We start from the raw sequence: 844 nt of genomic DNA, 5'->3' as shown, positions 1-844 counted from the left end.
CAGCCTCCCAAGTAGCTGGGACTACAGGCATGTGCCAACATGCCCAGCTAATTTTTTGTGTTTTTAGTAGAGATGGGGTTTCACTGTGTTAGCCAAGATGGTCTTGATCTCCTGACCTTGTGATCCGCCTGCCTCGGCCTCCCAAAGTGCTGAGATTACAGATGTGAGCCACCGTGCCTGGCCTGAGTATTTTTAAGTAAATTGTAGACTGTATAACAAGTCGCTCTTTCCCTAAGCGGCCTGAAGTAATCTGTGAAAATGGTTCGCTATTCACTTGATCCGGAGAACCCCACAAAGTCATGCAAATCAAGAGGTTCCAATCTTCGTGTTCACTTTAAGAACACACGTGAAACTGCCCAGGCCATCAAAGGTATGCATATACGAAAAGCCACGAAGTATCTGAAAGATGTCACTTTACAGAAACAGTATGTACCATTCCGACGTTACAATGGTGGAGTAGGCAGGCCCAGGCCAAGCAGTGGGGCTGGACACAAGGTTGGTGGCCCAAAAAGAGTGCTGAATTTTTGCTGCACATGCTTAAAAATGCAGAGAGTAATGCTGAACTTAAGGGTTTGGATGTAGATTCTCTAGTCATTGAACATATCCAAGTGAACAAAGCACCCAAGATGCACCGCTGGACCTACAGAGCTCATGGTCGAATTAACCCATACATGAGTTCTCGCTGCCACGTTGAGATGATCCTTACTGAAAAGGAACAGATTGTTCCTAAACCAGAAGAGGAGGTTGCCCAGAAGAAGAAGATATCCCAGAAGAAACTGAAGAAACAAAAACTTATGGCACAGGAGTAAATTCAGCCTTAAAATAAATGCAACTAAAACGAAAA

General features: G+C 44.7%; 1 pseudogene across 1 annotated transcript; it reads left to right on the top strand.

Moving 5' to 3' along the window:
• The first annotated feature begins 224 nt into the window (after positions 1-224).
• On the top strand, positions 225-838 carry LOC108291067 (annotated as a pseudogene). The gene has a single exon (XR_001819787.2). The product of XR_001819787.2 is annotated as a 60S ribosomal protein L17-like (transcript).
• Positions 839-844: the final 6 nt, after the last annotated feature.

Source organism: Cebus imitator, unplaced genomic scaffold (assembly GCF_001604975.1).
Source record: "Cebus imitator isolate Cc_AM_T3 unplaced genomic scaffold, Cebus_imitator-1.0 Scaffold445, whole genome shotgun sequence".
NCBI lineage: Eukaryota > Metazoa > Chordata > Mammalia > Primates > Cebidae > Cebus > Cebus imitator.
Note: the sequence above shows the minus strand (reverse complement) of the source record. Positions and strands in the feature narration are given on the sequence as shown.